Below are 23,122 nucleotides of genomic sequence, written 5' to 3'. Positions count from 1 at the left end.
TGCTCCACAGCATGTGAGATCTTCCCGGACCAGGGCTCGAACCCGTTTCGCCTGCATTGGCAGGCGGATTCTTAACCACTGTGCCACCAGGGAAAACCTGAGTAAATTACTTTTTACTGTGTTCTATACTTCAGGCCACCTCAAATGACCAAAAGTGGGTGTTTGAGGGAAAAAAAGTTAATTCACACTTGCAAAGCAGAATAAAAGGACAATACAAATATCTCATAGTTGAATTCTTTCATGTCTGAACAGTAAGAAAATGCTTGACAGAAAGAGCACCTATTTAAAAAAAAGATGAAGTGCAGTAATTGGTTGAAAGAGACTCTTTGTTTAGAGATGAACACTGGACTTATTAAATCCAGAAAAAGAATAGTTTAGGATAGGGGTGGGTGTGATAGCATGAGAAGTTAGTCAGTGGTCCCTGATGCCTTGGAGCTAGTTAGTAGTTAAATTTAACATAATCTATATGATTAATTCTAAAAAATAATTTGATTGTAGGAGAGAGCTGTTATGTAATTTTTCCTACTATTTTTTGTTGTAAAACCATTGTAACTTTTATCAGTAAGAAACAGTTTTCTTTCAAGTGAGAGTTCAAGATTAGAATTGGTTTCTAAGAAAAGTTGAAGAATATGTGTGTTATGTGAGTGTGTGTATGTGTGTATACTTCTAAAGTAAGAAATTAAATTCAAATGCATTTAAATAATATATGACAGTTTAAATTCCTTATCTAATTTCAGTCCTATACTTTGGATAATTTCTAGATATTCTTTATTGAGTACTATAGCCATTCAATACCCACCTCCTCAGAAGAGGAGAAAAAGGGTGACTTTTCTCTAGATTAATCACTTTTACCGCTCTATCCTAACTTAATATTACACTGCCTTTAAAAATATATATTGTCAATAATTAGCTTTTTGGTCTAAATATTTAGTGTATACTCTGAATAGTACTATATCAGTATCTATTTTATATTGTCTGTTTCTCTAGGACTGTACTTGTTTAAATTATTTTTGTATATTGATACTAACCATATGCTGCCGAGGACTTATGCATGCTACCATACTGCTGTGCCTCATGGCATCAAAAATCAAAATCTTTCATTCACTTCCCATTGACGTTCTCTGCAATGTCTTATCTACCTAGTAAGTTTTTGTTGTTGTTTTTTTTGCGGTACACGGGCCTCTCACTGCTGTGGCCTCTCCCGTTGTGGAGCACAGGCTCCGGATGCGCAGGCTCAGCGGCCATGGCTCACGGGCCCAGCCCCTCCGTGGCACATGGGATCTTACTGGACCGGGACACGAACCCGTGTCCCCTGCATCGGCAGGCGGACTCTCAACCACTGCGCCACTAGGGAAGCCCTACCTAGTAAGTTTTTATTACCCTCTCCAGTATCACTTTAGATTTTCTCATCACATTTTCTCAACTGCTAGTTGGAAGCAATTGCTTAAACTAAATTCGCTTACAGTGCTGCCACGTTGCATAATTCCAGGGGGCACCACTGTCTCCCTGGGATTGTGTAGTGCACAACCTGCGTGGCAGCCATTTACCGTCATTACCCAAACACAGAGGACTTCAACTTTGGATATTTATATTTACTATTTAGAGCTGGCCAATTACTTTACATAAACTAGCTTTTGCGTAAAGATCCAGGATTTACTTACATGACTCAGTTGCTGTGAATTTAATCAGTATTCACATTTGAATACAGAAAAAACTGTAGCTTTATAGTTATTCCTGAACTACAAGAAGCACTTGAGAATGTAAAGATTTGTACTCTAGAATTTAATCACAAAAGATTAAAGTTTCTAACTTGATTTAAAGAACAAACTTAAGAGACTTTACTGGGAATGTAAATAGTTTTGGTTTATTTACAGTGCAGTGTTTTTGGTTGTGAAGTTGGCTAGTTATGTAGGCGGAAGGTGTAGGAGTTGTGATAGTCAGTATGTTACAACATTTTGCCACTTCTTGACTTCTCTATATTCTTAACAACTGTAGTAGTTGTTAAACTGCCTAAGTTTCTGGAATGCTCTTCCCCCACAGTAGTTTCCAAAGAACTAATTTTTGTTCATTAATTTTTGTTCATTAATTATCAAGCACAATTGTTTATTGTGATAAACAATTGAGAAGGGATGGGAAGAAGATGAAGAAAAAGAGAAACCCTGAAAGGTCACCTTGACTTTGTTAGCATTACCCCCGATATTCAGAGCCAGCCAGATATTTCGCTTCTCTGCATTGTGTTATTTCTCAAATCATCTTGCTTGTAAACTTCAAACCTAGTATAGCTATTTCACTTTCTGCATTTTTTCTCAATTCCTTTTAGTAAAGTACTGATAGAAGTAGGTTTTACATTAATTAGGCTTATGAAGAAATAATAACTGCTCTGAGTATACTAATGCCTTTTTTCTTAAAATTCTATTTCTCTTGTCCTATTGATGCACTTTGATGGGTGGACTGGATATTAGCTGATAATAAACTATAGAAATATTTCAGTTTTGAGTGATAGTATTGCTTAATTCCTCCCTGTGTTTCTTATTTCCTGATCTAGACAGTGAGTGTTGGGAATGAATGTGCGTACATGGTGAGCCCTCGGTAAACACTCGTGATGTAGCACAGTAATATGTGCTACAGCACTGGAGGATGGACCTGGCTTCGTGTGTCTTTTCTGTCAGTCACTAGCTGTGTAAATTTTCATAGTCCCTTAAACTTTCTGAACCTTATTAGATTCCTCATAGGAATATAAAGTCCCTGCCTTGCCTATCTTACAAAGGGTTATGTGGATTAAATTATTTAATGTACATGAACAAACTTAGACCAATAAAGTGCATATGAATTTAAGGAAGAGAGTGATTGAATACTTCTAACTAAATTAAGGTGACAGTTATTGTTCAAAAGCTCCCTTGTTTCAGGTCACTGAGTGAAATAAATTGGTATCTCTGGGAATCTTACACAATCATCTCCATCAGTGTTAAGGCAGCTTACCAAGTAAATGAAGATAACAGGGAGGCCATGGCTAGAACTAAGTAAGAATGATCAAGTGGATGACCGTAGCCTCTCATTTCTTTGAAAATTTTTTATTGTGCTGATCCTAAGACAGGCAAATGGTTTAGCAAAACATGGTTGGATCTTGGAGTCTTAAACACCTGGGCCATGTGTGACACACAGGATGAGTAATGTTAAGGACTGAACACTGAATGTTTTCTTGGAAGGCCCTATACTGAAGTTATGTAACGGTTTTCTGCTACCTCCTTAATTCTACATGATAGAGTAAACGAGGAGACTTTTAGAAACTTGCATTAAAGACTTCCAACAATAGGGAGAGGCTGGATACCAGAAACATAACCAGATACAGAAGGTTTAGAATATTGATCCTTTTATAAACATAAATAAAACTTTCTTAGGCAATATTGCATAGTTCTCCAATGAACTGTTTTGGTAGCTCTAGTAAGAATATATGACTGGCTTCTTTTGAAGTGAACTAGAAATTGAGGAAAAATATGAAGTGTCTTTAGGCTAGAGAACCAGAAAAATAAATTCTTAAGAAGAGCCATGGGGGGAAAGAGTACATCCAAATAGCTTTTGAGAAAGGAAAGTATAAATCATTCTTACATGGAGCAACTCAATTTGCCACATTTTAACCTGTTTTAGTTTATTTTGAAAAATATATCTTAAACATGCCCTTGATGGATTCATAGTATGATTTCTATTAAGTTAATATCTATCTTCATGCTAATCTTATTCTGTGTCATCTTCCTTCTAATTGCCATGCATGTGAATTATGGGTAGGTTAAGTAATTAACTGTTTTTCCTGTATGCTTATGATGCTTTTAGGCTTCCATGAGTAGGATATACAGGATGAGAAATTTGAGGTACTGTTGTCAGAAAATTGGGGAGAGGATAATGGGGCAAGTAAAAATAACATGCACATAACATTCATGGATGCCTTCATTCATTCATTAAACAAATGAATGTGTCAAATTTGATACAGACACCATACTGACTTACCTTTAAGTGAATCATGGCTATTTCATGGGGAAAAGATACACAACTGCAAAACAAACAACAAATTTAGAGTAAGATCAGAGTACTCCCGTGGCTTCTCTATATTACTGCATTTTGGTGGATGGAGTCTTAGTTATGGGGGCTCTGAAAGACTATTCTATGGGCATGCATACTCTGAGCCCCCAAATTATCTGGAAGACAAGAGCACAGAGAAGAAATTAAACTCCTTCTCAAGGGTTTCAACCAAGTAAATCATTCAACAATGAGTGGATAAGATGTTGAGGCAGTGTAGAATAGTGGCAAGAATAAGAGTTAGGAATCAGTGGAAACTGGGCACAAATCCCATCTGTAGCCCCTGCAAGCTCAGTGACATTTAGAAGGCTACAGAAATTCCCTGAACAACTTTGTGTTTTAAAGTAGAGATAAAAATACCTACTTTTCAAGCTCATTATATAATGTCCTGCATAGTTCCTGGTACATGGTAGACAATTAATAAATATTAATTTCCTTATTACTAGATACTTCGATGGGTATTCAATTTGTCATATATCCATAGACTCAAATATCAGAGAAAGTACTAAAGTCTTCTTCTTTATCTCTGTTATTAACTGGAATTTGTTTTGTTCACTCATTTGGATTTCACTTCATTATGGATCTTCTTTTCCAGGCTTCAAAGATTCTTTCAAATGAGCTGTGGCTTTATACATGTCAGAATGTGAAGGCATTTAGACCAATTATTTTAGTAATGAGCAGAATGTGCCTCGCTGTTTTCCTTAATGTTTAGTTGTTGGGGCCTGAAATCACTATGAAGGTAAAATCTTCACAGCTAATGAAACAGAATAGGTGAAAGTAAATAGAAAACTGTCCAGCTGTAAAACTGTCACTTGGTCATCTGACACCTGTAGGAAAACATGGCAGCAACAGGTAGTTCCAGTCACTGGGGACTAGGAAATAAAGAAATAATATTGCTTTCTGGCTGATAAATTGTAAACCAATACTATGTATGAGCACAGTCAACTGAGAAAGATTGATGGAGCAAGATTTGACTTGAAGGTATTGGCATTTCTATTACAGAAGGAAGGAAGGAAGGAAGGGAGGGAGGGAGGAAAGAAACAAGAAATAGAAGTGATAGCAATTGAAAATAAAAATTGGTGACTTAGTGAGTGAATGCTTAATAGCACCTCTAGCCCCATCCTGAGGGGGTGGTGATATGACAACTGAACATGATTTCCTCTTTAAAAATTATGTACCAATAATACCATGAAAGTAGCCATTAAAATCATCTGCTTATCTTTATCCTCATCAGGAAGCTTCCAGTTATAATTTGGTTATGAATTATTAGCTTGCATATAGGCCAATGGAGTATCTGGTCCACCTGAAAACATTTCTGGTTATAAATTCATGGCTTAGCGTTGTGATTTTAATGTGTTAGTGTCTTGGAAATCTGATTACCTGTAGACTTTCTTGCATGGATGAATAATTAAATTTCCAGGCCCACAAGCTGAGGACCAGATTCTGGGAAATGGTGATGTCATCACAAGCTAAGGGGGCCAGTTTCTCTGGAGAGCCAGCCAGCCTTCCCCAAACATCTTTGCTAACACCTTTCCATTCAAAATGAAGCCAGCCTATCCTGGACTCAACTATAATGACTGAATTTACACTTGATTTTCAAGGGATCAGATCAAGAGATTTGGTTTGGCTTTAGCCTCTTACTCTATTTATTAAAAATACATAGTTAGGGACTTCCCTGGCAGTCCAGTGGTTAAAGAATTCATCTTCCAGTTCAGGGGGTGTAGGTTTAATCCCTGGTTGGGGAGCTAAGATCCCACATGGCTTGTGGCCAAAAAACCAAAACATAAAACGGAAGCAATATAGTAACAAATTCAATAAAGACCTTAAAAAAATGGTCCACATTAAAAAAAAATACATAGCTAGAAAATCTATTTGACATTGAATTTGGCAATGACTTTTTAGTTAGAACACCAAAGGCACAATTTATGAGAGAAAGAATTGATCAGCTGGACTTCATTAGAATTAAAAATTTCTCCTCTGCGAAAGACACTGTCAAAAGAATGAAAAGTCTCCCAGAGGCTGGGAGAAAATATTTGCAAATGAAATATCTGATAAAGGACTGTTATCCAAAATATATAAAGAACTCTTAAAGCTCAAAATAGGAAAACAAACAGTTCAATTAAAAAATGAGCCAAAGACCTTAATGGATACCTCACCAAAGAAGATACACAGATGGCAAATAGGCATATGAAAAGATGCCCCAGTCTAGACATCATCAGGGAAATGCAAATTAAAACTACAGTGAGGTGCCACTATACATCTATTAGAATGGTCAAAATCCAGAACACTGACAGTACTAAATGCTGACAAGGATATGAAGCAACAGCAACTCTCATTCATGGCTGGCAGGAATGCAAAATGTACAGCCACTTTGGAAGACAGTTTTATGGTTTCTTATAAAACTAAACATACTCTTACCATGTGATCTAGCAATCACATTCCTTGATATTTACCCAGAGCAGTTGAAAACTTATGTCTACACAAAAACGTGCACATGGATGTTTATATCAGCTTTATTTGTAATTGCCAAAACTTGGAGGTAATCAAGATGTCCTTCAGTAGGTGAATGGGTAAATAAACTGTGGTACTTCCATACAATGGAACATTACTCTGCACTTAAAAGAAATATATATCAGCCAAAAAAAGATAGGGATAAACCTTAAATTCATATTACTAAGTGAAAGAAGCCAATCTGAAAAAAACTCCATACTGTATGATTCCAACTCTGTGACATTCTGGAAAAAGCAAAACTATGAAAACAGTAAAAAGATTAGTGGTTAGGGCTTCCCTGGTGGCGCAGTGGTTGAGAGTCCGCCTGCCAATACAGGGGACACAGGTTCGTGCCCCAGTCCAGGAAGATCCCACATACCGCGGAGCAGCTAGGCCCATGAGCCATGGCCACTGAGCCTGTGCATCCGGAGCCTGTGCTCCGCAACGGGAGAGGCCACAACAGTGAGAGGCCCGCGTACCACAAAAAAAGAAAAAAAAAAGATTAGTGGTTGCCAGTGACTGGGGAGAGGGAAGGATAAATAGGCACAGAGGACTTTTAGGGCAGTAAAACTACTCTGTATGATACTTTAGTGTTTGTCCAAACTCATAGAATGCACAACACCAAGAGTGAACCCTAATGTAAACTATGGACTTTGTGTGATAATGACATGTCAATTTAGGTTCACCAGTTGTAACAAATGTACCCCTCTGGTGGAGGATGTTGATAATGGGGGAGGCTGCAGTGGGGGATGCAAGGAGTAGAGGGGAGTATCTGTTCCTTCGGCTCCATTTTTCTGTGAACATACAATTAAAGTTAATTTTAAAAGGTATGACTAATTTTAAAAGCACAAAATTTCAGCTGTTAAATTATCAATTAATTCATCATTGGGTTGTACTAACTTATTGATTTAAATGTCATTTTAGTTTGCTTGCTTGTTTTTGGCAAAGATTTTCCCAAATAACTGGATTTACATTGTATTGAAAGTTACTAACATTGTTTTATCAAGGAAAATGCTTGATCTTGTTGAAAGAATGCAAAGCACCTCCTGGCTCATAAACTGAATGATTTGGTTCAAAAACATTGCCTGTGTAACTGGATTTGAAGTCAGGAGTTTTTTTCCTCAATCACTCTAAATTTCAATCCCATTTTTAAATGCTTTTGATAGACTAAAATTCCTTCTTCTAAGTAATCTAAACATATGAAATAAAATCATTAATTTAGTGGTGGACTCCGTTCCAATGTCAACATGGGTAAATAATCTTTATAAAATTATAAATCTATTTTATATATAGATAATAGGCAATGCTATTTTTTAAGACTATTTAAGGTCATTCTCCTTTATATCCCTGTCCTTCCTAACATAGCATGTTCTTTGATAGATTCTCAGGTTTCCTATGGTACCTATGAGATCGAAATTTAAAGATACTTATTAACCATGTGTTATGTGTATGTGTGTATATATATATATGTGTATATATATGTGTGTGTGTGTATATATATATATAATGTTATTTGCCCTTTAAAAAGAAGGAAATCCTGCCATTTGTGACAACATGGATGGAGCTGGAGGACATTATGCTAAGTGAAATAAGCCAGACACGTAAAAAGCAAATACTGTGTGATCTCACTTATTCTTCTACTCCTTGCAGAATCTAAAATAGTTCAACCTCAGAGAAGCAGAAAGTAGAATGATGGTTGCCAGGGCTGGAGCGGGGGAGAAATGGGGAGATGTTGGTCAAAAGGGCACAGAGGTTCAGTTATTCATGATAAATAGGTTCTGGAGATTTAATATACAGCATGGTGACTAGAGTTAACCATATGGAACTGTATACTTGAAATTTGCTAATAGGGTAAATCTTAAGTGTTCTTACCACAAAAAGAAAGGAAGGAAGAAGGAATAGTGGGAGGGAGGGAGGGAAGGAAAGGAAAAGAAAAGAAGAAAGAAGAGTAAGTGAGGTGATAGATATGTTAATTAGCTTGTTTTTGGTAATCTTTTCACAATGTATATGAATATAAAAGCTCAAACTGTACACCTTAAATATATACCATTTTTGGTCAGTTATACCTCAGTAAAATCTAGCAGTCTCATGTAAGGTCGCCTTGACTTGCCCAGTGACTTTGCTCTGTGCATTAAGTAGTTTCCTGCAGCATTTTCTTCCTCCTGGCGTTATTGTAATAAGTAGAGTGTGTCTCTTTCCCTAAGCACTAACTTCAGCTGTCACAGTAACTAAAATCTAGCTTCCAAAGCAGTGGGTAATGAATGCACTGTAGTCAAGTGAAGCAACAAATCTTTAACAGTTGAAGGACTGTGAACAATTCTATTTACACAGCATCTCTTGCTAAAAATGCAGATAAGAGCAACAAGGACACTACATTCCTGCCCTGGGAAGGGGATTGAGTGGGCTTACTGAGGGGACACTCTGTATGCTTCCTCCCACAGGGAGTGAGGGAGAAACCTCAGGAGCATGGCACCCTTGGGTTCTCTCACTGGCATGGAGTGTTCTGGTCAGCCAGAGGACAAGAGCCTATGTGAGGGATAGGGGAGGGTGGGGAGGAGTGTCAGTCATTTTCCAGAAGAAAATGGAGAGACAAGGAGGGGAACAAACACTGTCCATTTAGAGGATAATTAGAGGGACCTTGAGGGAGAGAAAAGGCTTTTGTTATATTTGCTCAACATTAGGAATGCATGGTCATTTTCTCAAGAGAGTGAATACAGAAAGTGCGGTCTTAGAGACGCCACATACACAGAGCCAACCACCTGCTGCAGGTTTCCATTTGGACACAGTATATATCCAACCAGCCTAGCCATATCCCCTTCTCTCTCCTTCCCGCAAGCCCTGCTCAGCTGCTCCTGTTGTGGCAGTGCTCCCCACCCCAATCTCAGGAAATGGAACCATGTAGTTTCCCAAGCTGTAGACCCAGTCATTGTCCTTTCCTGTTCTTATCTCTTCCCATCAGGTCCAGTTGGTCTCTATCTTATGTCCCTTTCCTCCATCCCTACTGCCATGCTGTAATTTCAGCTCTGAATGTTTTTATTCTGATTTCTAGTATTATCCCCCTTGTCCATCTTGTTCTAGTCTTGCCCCTTGTAGTAGGTTTCTGTTGCTGCCGTGATGAATGACCACACGCTCAGTGGTTCGAGACAGCACAGATTTGTTATCTTACAGTTCCTGACACTCATCTCCCTGGGCTCAAATCAAGATGTGAGCAGGGCTGCTTTCCTTTCTGGTGTCTCCAGTGTTACTGAACCAAACTTGAATCCACTTGCCCCCGTGCAGTAAAGCCAATCGACTGACACTGGATTGTGGTGAAGGAAAGTGTAGCATTTATTGCAGAGCGCCAAGCAAGGAGTTCAGGACAGCTAGTGCTCAAAATACCTGAATTCCCTGATGGATTTCAGCAAAGCATTTTTAAAGGCAAGGTGAGGGAGGGGCATCCCAGGGTTTGTGATCAGCTTGTACACAATTCTGATTGGTTGATGGTGAGGTCACAGGGTGGTGTCATAGGGGTTAACGTTATCAATCCTCAGGCTCCAGTAGGTCTGGGCAATGTGCTTATGGTCACCAAGTAGTTAACTTCTTCCATTTGGTGGAGGTTTTAGCATCTGTAAAACAGCTCGGGAAATGTGTATGAGATACTGTTATCTAGGTACTTCAGGGAGGAACTAAAGATTCTGCGACTGCCGTATGGTTGATCTACTGTTTAAGTTGTTACCAGTTCTCCTGGCCCAACTGCTACTTTTGTCACTACATGTTCACATCCTTTCAATCATTAATTCTTGAGCCAGGCTTTTGTGACTCAGGGGAAGCCTGGGAGACTACAGCTTTTCTACAAGCAAGAGGCAGGCGAAGGACATGGGGGGAAGGGTCTGTCCCAGGAAGGTCCCATGGGGTCCTGCTTGGCTACACTATGGGAGAATCTGTTTCTTGCCTTTTCATTCCCAGAGGCCACTCACATTCTTTGGCTCATGTTCTCTTTCCTCCATGTTCAAAGCCACCAATCTCTGTTCCACTGTTGGTCATTTACTCCTGTTCTACTGTGCTCATATATCCCCCGGATGCTCCTTGTCTGCCTGACTCTTGCATTTTTTTTATTTATTTATTTATTTTTTTTGCGGTACGCGGGCCTCTCACTGCTGTGGCCTCTCGCGTTGCGGAGCACAGGCTCCAGACGTGCAGGCTCAGCGGCCATGGCTCACAGGCCCAGCCGCTCTGCGGCATGTGGGATCCTCCCGGACCAGGGCACGAACCTGCGTCCCCTGCATCAGCAGGCGGACTCAACCACTGCGCCACCAGGGAAGCCCATGCTTCTTCCACTTTTAAAGATACTTTTCATTACATCGGGACCACTTAGGTCCAGCATAATTTCCCCCATCTGAAGATACTTAACCCATTTGCAAAGTCCCTTTTGCTGTGCAAGGTAGTCTATTTTCAGGTTCAAGAGATGAGGATTTGGACACCTTTTGGGGCTATATTCTGCCCACCACACTCCTGTTATCCTTTTCCTCACCTTCATAATCGCCTCCATGTAGTTGAGAACATTGACTTTTAATTCTCGCTTTATCAGATTCTACCTGAGTGATGTTGTATAAGTACTGAACCTCTCTGAGTTCTAGGTTTCTCATCTGTAAATGAGTTGCCCCCTTACTTAACATATTTCATAGATTGTAGTACGCATTCAACACGTTACAGCATTTCTGATGACAGTATTGCCATCGTTATCATCATGATAATTGTCTGTTTCCTTACCTCCCTCTATATCTTTAAGCCTGGTTAACAGAACCGCCATACCTCCTTCATATTATTTGTTTTGTAGTATCTGGGATGGGGCCCCACCATAAGCGCTCAACTCAGTGAATGTTTTTGAGTTCATTCAATAAACGGCTTTTGAATAAATTAATCAAGTAAAAGAAAACTGTCCACCTATTTCAGACTGTTGGTCTAAGAACCCCTATTTTACACGCTTCAAAGAAATGTCACCACAACAACCCACTAAACGCCTCCACTTTCATGTTCTATGTTTAGCTAACGTCACTGGAGCTTCACATTGGTTTTCTTTTAGCCAACTGTGCATGTATACATTCTCTCAGATATGACCTTCTAGATCTCTGAGCCAACTATGTCAAGAATTAAGATATATTAAGAAACTGGATCTTGGTAAAAAAATTTCTCAAATCCTGCCTGTCTTTCCTAAATTTGTATAATCATACAGAATGAATTAGAAACAAATACTGATAGTTTTGTGCTTTTTTAAAAAAAAAACAGTGCTGTTCTCCCTTTTCTTTTCAATTACATATATAATAAAATGTATGTTTGTATATTAATTTCCTGGACCTGTAGGAAATAAGCCTATTTTGTTTATATTAAAAGTTTTTGAGACTTCTCATGTTTTCACATTTTATTTATATGCCTGTTTAACTTAATGCATAAAATGAGACTTTTCATCTTGTCTTTTATCATCTGGGAAGAAGTAGAATTTGTAGATTCCCAGTCTAGTACTGCAGTTAAATTCATATGCATAATTGCTTATTGAAGTGACCAGATAGAGATTATTATATTATAATAAGTTATAATTACTATATAATGTTTTCAATGTCCATATAATTTTTAACCTAAAAGTTCTTGAAGTTCAAGTAAACAGCAGCTTTGGGTCATATTGAGTAAATATCTCAAGTATTATGCAACCTTCCTGAATACGAATCCAGGTTCCTCTCGTGCTGGTGTGTGACTTGCAGTCAGGATGAAGGGTGCAGAGGGAGCCCTGGGGACCCACTCCAATGCAGCACCGTCCCTGGGGTGATTTTGGGCAGTTGCCAGAAAAACCCATCATTGCAAATTTTCCTGGGAGATAGATTTCCTTTCATAATTAAGTCTATGTGCAATAAGTATTTGCATTTTATGTCAGTGTATCTGACATATTATTTACTATCTTCTGTATAGTAGACAGTAGGTAAATATTTATTGGTTGCTTGATTTTGACATTTGAGGATTGGTATTGATAGTTGGTAATATTAAATAAACCAGTGATGATGTAGCCAACACAAAACATTATTTAGATATATCAGGAGAGTTGTTATGACATGGTTATACAGAATAATTTCAAAAATGTTCTAATTATTAACGATAAAATGTGTTTCAGGGCTTCCCTGGTGGCGCAGTGGTTGAGAGTCCGCCTGCCGATGCAGGGGACATGGGTTCGTGCCCCGGTCTGGGAAGATCCCACATGCCGCAGAGCGGCTAGGCCCGTGAGCCATGGCCGCTGAGCCTGAGCGTCCGGAGCCTGTGCTCTGCAAGGGGAGAGGCCACAACAGTGAGAGGCCCGCCTACCGAAAAAAAAAAAAAAAAAGTGTGTTTCATCAAGCTGTCTTCTGTACTTAAGATGTTTAGTTTCATGAAAGATGCTTGCCTCTTGTTGATTTAGGATTATGTCCTAGATTATGTACTAATCTATATGCTCTGTGATTTTGAGGAACTAATTTAACCTTTCCTACAACATATTTTTCTCACCTATCAAACAGTTTTTTTTTCCTGTAACTAAGGGGACCATATAATTTGTGTCCAAATTGAAACACTTGAGAGAGAATAAGGGCACCATTAATAATTATGCCAGGACAATTGGCTTAAATTAGACTGTTCCAGGCTAATTGAATGTGTGATCACTGTACCAGTAGCCCTGTTTTCATTAAACACAACTGATACTTCCTGAGGACTATTACATGCAAGACATTTTTCTTTGAACCAAAGAAACAAAAGAAGGAATACATTTTCCTTTCACCAGGAACTTCTCCTTCACCACCAACCAGCTGTGTTCTGCTTTGATGAATTTTATTTATTTTCACATAAACAATGTATTACCTTACTTGAAATGCTTGCAAACCACCAAAAGAGTAGAGTAGAAGAATACGTTCAGTGTCATGAGGAAGATTTAGAACGCTGTGAGGTGCAGAGGTAAAGACAGCGTGTCTTATGCGAGGTAGGAGGCTGCAGCATTTAAAAAGCGTGTTCCTCCTGAAGGTGAGCCTGGAGGGGTGGTTAAAAGAACTGAAGATGGAAATGTAAAGCGGGGGGTTCCCTGGGGCAGCTTCCCTGACTGAGAGGAAGTCTTCTGTCATCTTGGATTGAAGAGGCACAGGGGCAGAATGAGTTGGATTTGGCGGGTTTAGCCCGTGTGTGGAGGAGCTGATGCCATATGGCATGATGGAGGGCTTTGTATGCCAACCTGAGGAATGTATGTTTGATGTGATGTGTTTATTATTAAACAAATGATAGTCCCAGCCCCTTCTCTTGTCCTGGCTGTCCTCTCTGCCTTTATACTGGCCGAATGTCTCAATCTGGGGTTATTCATTTTTCTCCCTTCCTTTCATGTCTGCTCTCCTGGTGAATGTGCTCAATATATAAGCATCCTGATTTTTACCGATTGGAAATACAATACCAACAGACTTGCTCTGCCTTTATACCCTCGGGAAGGAATTATTCTTTTGTCCAATCTTGCCTAGATAACTGGCCTTAATTTTCTTTTCATTCCTTTCTTTTCCTTCCTGCCCCCAGTTTATTTTTGCTGTCTTTTATGGGTTTTTCCCCCCATTTCCTAGTTAGTATTTTATCTTGGTTAATAGTACTGAAATCCATATGTGTCTGTAGACAAACAGTCATTTGCATACAGGCACACGCACACACACAAGCAGCAGTATGAGTACACTGATTTCCCTTGACCCACAAACACTTTTTTCCCCACATATTAACTAATCTAAACAGAATATATATTGCAACCAGTACATACAATTAATGTGATGACGTATCTTTTCTTCCCACACCCCCAAAAAGCTCCTAAGAAATCTGTGACATTATAGAAGTGTGAAAATATCGGTAGTGTGAAATTTCCAGTTTTCAAGCCTGTGAGAGCAGAGGCTTGTTGAATTAACTCCCTGTCACACTGTTTTCTGTGCTCCTGGCCTGCGAAGAGCAGCAGTGTCGTGGTGACAAGGGCGAGCTCCACAGACACACCTACTGCCTGCTCTGAATGTGTGTGACCTCAAGCGAGTCAACCTCTTCTGCTCATTCCTCACCTGTAAAATGAGGCCGAGAAGAACAAACTTTCCAGGATTGATTGGAATGGTTTGCATGAATATTTAGATCAGTGCTTAGCACATCCTAAGGTATCTATGTGGTCATCCTTTTTTTGTTGTTTCCTCTAGATTTAACAATGAAAAAGGAAATTTTTTAAAAAGAGGAAATGGTATAAAATACTATCTGGTTATATTTCATGAGATGCACCAGAGGTTCTCAAACTTCCTGGGTTCACTCTAACCTCAGGCTTTTCTCATGGTGCCCCTAGACTGAAATAAATACCTAATAGTTTGTTAATTAATTAAGTCCAAACCATGGAAAGATAGCCATTTGTGTTGACTGAAAAAAAAAAAAAGCACAACCTAAAAGTTGAGAATTATGTTTTATCCAGTGGACATACTGAGGACGTAAGCGCAGGAGACAGGCTCTCAGATGGCTCTGAGGGACTATTCCAAAGAGGTAAGGGAGGAGCCAGGATATATAGGGAGTTTGGCAACAAAACCGAGGTAGTCAGAACATCAAAAGATTACTGTTAATTAAGGAAAACGCAGATATCTCAGGGTAATGACTTTAGCGCTTTTCTACGTATGGGAAGATGCAAGAGTCTGGCTCATTTAAATCATTCCTTTTTTTTTTTTCTTTTTAAAATTTATTTATTTATTTAAAAATTTTTTTTATTAGTTTCTGCTTTATAACAAAGTGAATCAGTTATACATATACATATCTCTTCCCATATCTCTTCCCTCTTGCGTCTCCCTCCCTCCCACCCTCCCTATCCCACCGCTCTAGGTGGTAACAAAGCACTGAGCTGATCTCCCTGTGCTATGTGGCTGCTTCCCACTAGCTATCTATTTACGTTTGGTAGTGTATGTATGTCCATGCCTCTCTCGCTTTGTCACAGCTTACCCTTCCCCCTCCCCATATCCTCAAGTCCATTCTCAAGTAGGTCTGTGTCTTTATTCCTGTTTTACCCCTAGGTTCTTCATGACATTTTTTTTTTCTTAAATTCCATATATATGTGTTAGCATACGGTATTTGTCTTAGAGTCTGTCATACAGAGTGAAGTAAGTCAGAAAGAGAAAGACAAAGATAAATCATTCCTTTGATAGGCACCTTAACTGTCTGGGGCCAGCATCAGGGTGCACAGCTGGGGGTGGCTGTTAGGGGTTTAGGGGGGCAGCTGTGGTGGCTGATGGCTTGATGGCCACAGCATCCTTTGCTTACTGACAAGACAGGCTGTGTTCTTTGTCCACATTTGCATGATATCCACCAGTTGTCGATGTGTTTTCCCTGAAAATTTTACATCCCTCCCAACCTCCACGCGTAACCCCTGTGAGTTTGCTGCAGCCCCTGAGGTATTTGGGGGCACAATTTGGAAATGATAAGGGTACTTACTTGTTTAGCTCTTACCTCTGTCTGTTATTTCATAATCATTCAACAAGTGCTCTGTGATGCTGATTCATGACTTCCCCCTCTCCAAAACCTTTAATATGTCTCTACACGGAGTTAGCTCAGAAAGCCCTCAGAGGAAAACCTAAAAAAGAAAGCTGGGGCTCCATGTCAAGTGTTGCTGTGTGTCTGAAGGCCTCGGAGAATCTAAAGCAAAACGTAAAGGAAAAGACTCAGTTCTCCAGTGTGTTCACTGGGTCAATCACAGTTGCCCTTAAAACCTAGGAATACCTGCTTTTATGGTTCCCTGGAGCTCCTCTGCAGGTGTGCCAAGCAGAAGTTACCCGAAGGTCACCTGCATAATGATGTAGGTAAAAGGAAAGCCTGATGTTTACTGTTCCACCCCCCAGGCTCTGGAAACTGGCAGCAATACAGCAGTGTCCACTCACCATCTTCCAGATGGCTCCATACGTTTCAAGTTGCCTCCCACAGGTATTTGGGCTGGTTGTAAAAAGCTAAGTCTTTGGAGAAAGGAAGCACTGCCTCACCAGACCTGTAAGCTCCCAGGCCAATTAACCCATCAAGCATTATATATTATATGTTAATGTTTACCAAACTGTGTTGCCAGTGATTTAACAAAACTTCACCAGTCCAGACTCCTAAATAGTAAAATCTAGGTTTCTGAAGAGCTGGAGGATACATAGAGACAAGAGCTTTTACATATGAATTGATGTTAAAAAGAATTTTTTAAAAAGTGCCTCATACGTTTTCCTACATTCTGGAAAGATATAGTTACATATACTGAAGGAGCTGGAGTGGACCTTCAGGCTAAGTTACTTTTTACCTGAAACTAGAATTAAAAATAAATCTTTCTAAAATGCATTACAGATTGTTCGGCAACATTATATGCTGTAGCTATAGATAGGCGTGTGGTCAGGTCACACGGTGTTGCCACTGCTTTACAAATTAGGGCAAAGCCCCTCCAGCCTGCAGGACTGTCAAGCTGGCACACATTTATTTCATCGCATGCTGTCTCGATTAGGTTCAAATGTGTGCTGATCGCATCCACACTGCCTGTGTGCCCCACGTACGTTCCCTGCCCCCAGAGAGCTCTTCAGTCACCTCCTCTCACTCTCTCCCCTCTGCCCATTTCACACACTCTTTGTTATCACCATATCCACATATCTGGGGACTCTGCACTCAAATGCGCTCTCCTCCCTTCCAGGGATGTCATTATCTTCCTGACCTGTGCTTATTGCTTCTGGGGACTCAGGGTCTGCTGATGGAATACCAAGACCCCTTTTTTTTTTTCTTTTTTTACATCCTATGTTAATGTTTACAGTCATTATAGGAGAGGAGATTGAAAGAAAAATGGAAGTAGGAATAAAGGTCAGTATAGCATTACATGACCAAAACCAGCCCATGAGGCAGCATGAGCTAAAGGTAAGAACACGCTCTTTGAAGTCTGTCCTCTGTACCTGCTGTCAGACTCCAGCTCTCCCGTGTAGTGTTCATAGGATCCGGATTAAGCCACTCTAAGCCTCAGTTCCTCATCTCTAGAAAGGGCATGATGATACCCACCTTAAATAGTTGTTATGAGAAATTATGAATCCGAATATGTTGAAAGAGTTTAGATCTCTGAAACTAATAAACACTGATGGGTTATCATTAGCCCATTTTACAGAAGGGGCAATTGAGGATAGAAGCAAGGGACTTGTTGCAGATCATGGTTCGTAAATAGAAGGAGCAGAAGACACCTTCGTCCCCCATCTGCCTCATTCCTTCTTCCTATTAGATATTCGGAGGCTGTCTAGAAGCTGGGGGTTCTTTCTGAAGCATCAGATTTTTTCAGTATTAGGATTTTAGTGCTGCCTCCCTCCTGCTTCTCCCCCACCCCACCACTAGCACTTAGTGAAACTTCAAGCTGAATAAATTGTTCATGGTCTCACTGAAAACAATGACTTTCTCCTATCGAGGGGAAAAATAATTGTGTTTGATGACCTTTCAGTGCACATAGTCGGTGTGCATTGTGAGGAACAAAATGAGCCCTGAAAATAATTTAATTTTCTTTAGAGCCTGAAGACAGGAATCTGTAAACCATAATGCTCTCCAGCTTTAATCAATATCCTGATTTATCAACCTGTAACTATAGCATGCCAGTCAGTTTAATGAATATTCGCTGCCCCTAAATGAATGAATATTGAGTACCTACTATGTGCTGCTATGTAGTCACAAAACAATGCTTCTCAAACCTTAACATACATGTCGAGTCTGGTTCACTCGGTCTAGGATGGGACTTGAGACTGCATTTCTAACAAGCTCCCAGGTGACACCAGCGCTGCTGGTCCATGGACCAAGAGGTGATTCTTAGGCACATTAAAGTTCTAGAAGCACTAAGGTATCCCATTCTTCTTTTAATTCTCTAACACTTTTTGGTATTTTCTATTCTTTTATTATTTTACATATTACTTATGTTCTCCAATAGAATTAAAGTTCTGAGAGCACAGGCCTTTCTACTTTGATCATCACCATATTCCCGGCTCCTAGAGTAACGCTAACACATGTGGGTGAGCTGCAGCCGAAAGCCCATCTCCTCACACACCAGTACTCAGTAATATTTGTGATTCAATAAATGACTAAATGAATACAGGTAATGGTAATATACATACATACATAATATTTAGATATTGTGTATATTATCCTAATAGCAACATTCAAACGAATATATTATCAACCTCAAGTTGTAAATATACAATAATACATGTCAAATTAGTGTTATGGACAACTGCAATAAAACTTCTTGAAATTGGGCAAATATTGAAAGCTTCAGAGAAGAAATAAAATTTGAACTAGTTTTGAGTGAAGACAAACACTTTTATAAATAAAAAAGAAAGAGAAGGAGAGGAAGGTAATTCATGTAGATGGAATTTGGTAGGATAATTATTTGAGATTTAACCTTAAGTTTTATTCCCCTTGAAGCCTTCCCCCAGTTTCCATGCAGTTATACGGTTCCCTAGTTTTCCTATCATAGAGAATTTTGCAGTACAAAAAACAGAAGTTGCTGAAAGTCTGCTCTTTTATCAAATCCTAAACTTGAAGAAATTATGCTATGTATTGTGGGGTAGGGTAGAAGAGAGAAGAGTTCTTTTGAGGACAGCTAAAGGAACAAGAATTTTTCCCAAGGCAAAAGAATTCGGTCTAAGCTGAGAAGATGATGCTGTGGGTATTATTCATTTTTTTCTATGCCATGGTCCCTTCCAGCAGTTTGGTGAGAATTACAAACAAAGCCTATTATATTGAAATTCATTTATCAAAACACTTTTTAATATTGAGATATAGTAATATATATGTTTATTTATTAATGTATAAAAGAATAAGATCTGGAAGCATAACTAATCATTACCTTGATTTCGATATAGTGATGAGCATGGATTTTTAGCTATGAAGTGATATAAAATATCTCTTTATTTATACGTTTTATTCATGATGGATTTATAGGTACTGCTAATATCAATACTACTGTAGTTTATTGCCTACATTTGTAATAGAAGGAAATGGTACATTTTCACTTAGAGGTTAATGAAAATAAAGATGTAAATGTTCTCCCATCCAAGGCTATGGAACCCTTTGGTGTGGTCTCCAGGTTCAAAGGAAGGACTGAGCATCACTCCCAGGTAGCGCTTATCAGTCAGGAGGGTCTAGGTCAGTGGTTCTCAGTGTCTTGTCCCTGAACCAGTAGCATAAGCATCACCTAGGAACTTGCTAGGACTGTAAATTCTCAGGTCTTACCCCGGTCCAACTGAATAGAAACTCTGGGAACAGGGTCAAAAATCTGTTTTTACAAGCCCTCCAGGTGATTCTGATGCATGCTCAAGCTGGAGAAGCACTAAACTAAATTATACTTTAGTAACAAACTAGCCCTAAATCTCAGTAGTGTCCATATAAAACAGTATGATTTTTTGATTTCACTCAAGTTGAATTTCCATCATGGTTAGGATGGGTTCATCCTACTCCATGTCTCCTCACTTGGGATCCGGGTGACAGAACAGCCACCATCTCCAACATTTTTAGTACTGTGCCAGAGGAGAAAGAAAGATGAAGGGTCTCACACTGGTGATTAATGGGCCAAAAGTTATACATGGCACTTCCACTAACCACTAATTGGCCAGAACTAATCACGAGGCTCTACCCAATGGCTGGGGGACAGGAAGTGCCCAGAAGCCAGGGAGCTAGGCATGACTAACACATTATCAAGAGACAGCGAGATCTCAGAGAGGATGACCCACTGACACCCCACAGCCACTCCAACAATTCCCATGTTTGTAGCAGGCACGGGAAAAGCAGAATCACAGGCCCTGAGGAAGCCATGCAGCCTGGAACAGTGGGTGGACCAATGTGAACCAATGTGACCACGAAGTCTATGACAAAGTAGGCCAGTGACTGGGATGGGCCAAAGGAGGGGGCACTTCATTTTATTTTGGTGATGCTTAAGACCCAGGGACTTTTGCACAACTCTGGGCAAGGAAGGAAAATACAAGAGTGACTGAGATTGAGCTTCCTATTTCTGACACACCTGAGATTGTAGGGTAAGCTTCATAGCCACCAGATGATGGATGTCATCCAGATGGATGGATGTCACCAGAGCTGTTGTCTGTGTAAAGTGCACTAGTTCAGCCCTTAATGGAGGACATTTTAAAGGGTGATTTCTTAAATGCTTTTGATATGATAAAATAAACTCTTTGGATACTTCAGCACTGACTAAACTGACATATTGACTTAGAGAGATTATAGGTCTGAGGTTTTGCTAAATTCATATTGGGACTCAGTTAATGGAGCAATGAGTCACTGGTACTTAATCATTTCTTCGTGATTGCGACAGGTAATTCTTTTTCATCAGTTATAAAATCTTACGTTCAGCTGGCATTTTTCTACAATGTTCTCTACTTGCCCTGCGTTTGCCTCAAAATAAAGAGAAGTTGGGCTTCCCTGCTGGCGCAGTGGTTGAGAGTCCACCTGCCGATGCAGGGGACACTGGTTCGTGTCCTGGTCCGGGAAGATCCCACATGCCGCGGAGCGGCTGGGCCAGCCATGGCCGCTGAGCCTGCGCGTCCGGAGCCTGTGCTCCACAACGGGAGAGGCCACAACAGTGAGAGGCCCGCATACCGCAAAAAAAAATAATAATAAGGAGAAGTTATTAGCCGTGTAATGATGAGAAAATAGTCACAGTAAAAGTTGATCTAATACGGTCTTGTTAAAAAAAAAGCCTGGCTCATCTGGTGAAGATTTTATTACTTGACCGTCTTGGAAATATCTTAGCCACTATGCCACCATAAATGTGCATTTGATGAAGATTGAAATCTGCAATTAAATGCTACATTTGTATTTAGTAACCACGAATTTTTTCTGTTGCATTGTAATGTACCAGTAGGTGATTAAGCCCCTCACCAATGGAGAAAAAGCTTCTGCAGAAGAATTTATGTGGTCACAATATATTTTTTGAGGGGGTATCTTTATTGAATGTCTGAGAATGAGGTATGACATATATGTTGGTAGAGAATATTTCATCTTCTCACTATGAAATGTACACATTATAATATCTGCCCTATTTGTCACCCTATTTTTCCCCAGGGAGGAAAAAATGTGTGTATTGCCTAGGAAAACTCTATGGGATTAGTTAGTATACTTTTAACTGAGTTCAAATGTCCTGGCTCATCTCTGACTTTTGTACGTATGACTTGTGTCTTCTTATTGTAGTTCCCTACTAGAAATTAGCTGATAATTGTCCTTAAGCAATAGCCACCAAAAGTTCTTATAGACACTCCTGGAAGTTGTCATATATTGTTTGCTATGAATTCCATTTTGCAAAATTGTAATAAAATACAATTTTTAAGAAAATGGTACAAGTATATGAACATCAGGTTTTACATTTATTAAAAGCAAACATTTTTCCCAATGTGGTTTTGAGGTTTGCTGCCTAGATAATAAATCCACACATGGACTATTCCTTTAAACATATCCCAACACACTCTGTCTTATGAACAAATCAATCAACAGAGTATTTCAGATATAATTTTAAAAAATGCTATCTGCAGAAATAATAAAATTTTTGCTTACTAACAAATTTCATGAGACAGTTTGGAGCCTGTATATTTTAGCTTCAATCAAATAAACCTTTGTATGAAATCCAGAAACTTCTAAATAGCAACATAGACCATAGGAATGCAGTTTATTTAAGTCAGACTTTAAGACTGTTGTTTTAAATAATGGTTGCATTTCTAGTTTCCATTCTACTCACATCTTAAGGGGTGTGTGTGTGTGTGTGTGTGTGTGTATGTGTGTAAATTAGACAATGCATCTTGGGATTCATTGTAGTATGTCACTTGAAAAACTTTTTCAAAAATGCTTGGAGTTGATTTTTTCTCCAAGACAATTTCATTTGGCATTAGTTCACCTTGATCATCTTATATGGCAGGAAACCAACTGATGCAGGTTTTAACTCTTTGGCTAAAGAATGAGTAGATATTTTTAAAGTATGTAGCGTCCTGTTTTCTTTGACAACTGTAATTTTGCCCAGGAGGTAATTACCAGATTAACTTCTTGTTAATTACTACTTTTTCTTTGGGCTGATACTTATTCTCATGAAAAATGTTATTATTTCTGGTGGCCTATATCGAAGTCCAGTCCATGAGGGTCATCCTAAGTCAGGGGAAGAAAAGCTTGTGTTTAATATGAAATATATTCATTTTAATATCTTCACCTTCTGTGGCCCAAACCTTTGTGTAGCATGGTTTTGCTTTTTCTATTCTGTGTTGTCAGCACTAAAGTAACAAAACAGATTCTGCTCTGTGTGCCTAGAGGATTGTTTTCCCCAAAACCTGTATGGTATTTGCTTCCACTGTGCAGGAAAGATTAAAACACACAACGGACCTATCACTGTCTCCAAAATTGCTGCTGCCCTTAATCAACTGAATGCATGACAAGAATTATGAACATGTTTCACAATTTTCCTTCTTCTTCCTTGATTCTTGAGTAGCACATAGAATCTTATTCAGCATTTCCTGTTGGAGTAGAAAGGAAACATAGAAATATAATTACAGTAGTTTGA

The 23,122-nt window shown here is 39.2% G+C and overlaps 1 protein-coding gene across 3 annotated transcripts in view; it reads left to right on the top strand.

Annotated features, from left to right (window-relative positions):
- The window catches only part of OXR1 (oxidation resistance 1), a 446,853-nt gene that overhangs the window by 174,028 nt on the left and 249,703 nt on the right, over positions 1-23,122 (top strand). The window contains exon 1 of one of the 3 annotated variants that reach the window (XM_082601055.1): positions 16,491-16,509. The exons of the other annotated variants lie outside the window; for them this stretch is intronic. The gene's annotated coding sequence lies outside the window, so the exon portion shown is untranslated. Of the gene's footprint in view, positions 1-16,490; positions 16,510-23,122 lie in introns of those variants that run through there. 3 annotated transcript variants of the gene reach the window in all.

The sequence above is a fragment of the Mesoplodon mirus genome, assembly GCF_964341445.2.
Source record: "Mesoplodon mirus genome assembly, chromosome: 16".
Classification (NCBI taxonomy): Eukaryota; Metazoa; Chordata; class Mammalia; order Artiodactyla; family Ziphiidae; genus Mesoplodon; species Mesoplodon mirus.
Note: the sequence above shows the minus strand (reverse complement) of the source record. Positions and strands in the feature narration are given on the sequence as shown.